This window comes from Simochromis diagramma, unplaced genomic scaffold (genome assembly GCF_900408965.1).
Source record: "Simochromis diagramma unplaced genomic scaffold, fSimDia1.1 OVJJ01000717.1, whole genome shotgun sequence".
Classification (NCBI taxonomy): Eukaryota; Metazoa; Chordata; class Actinopteri; order Cichliformes; family Cichlidae; genus Simochromis; species Simochromis diagramma.
Window position 1 is genome coordinate 646309 of NW_024387503.1, and position 1261 is coordinate 647569.

The 1261-nt window shown below is 38.2% G+C and overlaps 1 non-coding gene across 1 annotated transcript; it reads right to left on the reverse strand.

Moving 5' to 3' along the window:
* Positions 1-348: 348 nt before the first annotated feature.
* trnag-ucc lies at positions 349-420 on the reverse strand. Its single transcript has one exon. It is a non-coding gene; the product is annotated as a tRNA-Gly (tRNA).
* Positions 421-1261: the final 841 nt, after the last annotated feature.

Below are 1261 nucleotides of genomic sequence, written 5' to 3' on the forward strand. Positions count from 1 at the left end.
TTTTTGTAGATGTTTAGTTTTAGTTTAGTTTCAGTTTTTGTCTTTATTAATTATTCTTGAATGGAGGGCATAATGTCAGAGGCAAGACACAGACTCACAGGCTTGTAGACGTTCAAAGTCTGCATAAAAACATTCAAAAACGGTAACGGTTTTTCACATTTACTTTTAGTTATCACTTTGGTTTTAGTTAACTGCAGTAACACTGATTCAGTGATGAGATTAGAGTAAAGCACCCCCACAAAACAAAACAAAACAAAACAAAACAAAACAAAACAAAACAAAACAAAACAAAACAAAACAAAACAAAACATAACATTGCGCCAAGGATAGACACAAAAGATTCAGCGCTGCGATGGCCGGGAATCGAACCCGGGTCAACTGCTTGGAAGGCAGCTATGCTAACCACTATACCACCATCGCATGGAATGCGCTGAAAATCAATCACTAACTGAGCGAAACCCCTTTGAGCTCCGAAATGAATCGCTGTTGTATGAAGAACATAGATTTAAAGTTAATGATCTATATTAACTGATCAAAGTGTGTTTACCGTTCTCTATAGTTCAGTTGATTTAGGGAGGTAACATGCTGGAACAAGTAATGAATTTATTTATTGCAATTACAACAATCCTAAACACCCCACGCACCGTGGTAAAGTGAGCCGTCATTTGTGAGCCGCGGTCAAGCCAGCCGCCTCCTATCCGCCGCATAAATTTCCTTGTGCTTTTACACCAGTCTTTACGGTAGCGCCTTTTCGCTTTATATGCCGATTGAAAGCCTAGACCCGCGCACACGTGCACGCGCGCGAACAGTCACACGCGCATGGGCGCACACAAATTACAATGAAACAGCCCAATACAGTCAATACAATTATGGAAATGTCAGAAATTCATTAAAAATCATCCTGAGTAGTTGAGGTCCAACTTTCAACACATCCCTCCTCTAGTACACCTACTGTACCTGTTTGCCAAGTTTCAGCCAGATTCACTGTAAAATTCCTCAGAAATTAATGGAAACTTCTATTCAATCCAATACAGTCAATACACTACAATTATGTCAATTTTCAAAAATTCATTAAAAATCATCCTGAGTAGTTGAGGTCCAACTTTCAACACATTCCTTCTCTGGGACACCTACTGTACCTGTGTGCCAAGTTTCAGCCAGATTCACTGTAAAATTCCTCAGAAATTAAAGGACATTTATATACAATTCAATACAGTCAATACAATAGAATTATGTCAATTTTCAAAAATTCATTAAAAAT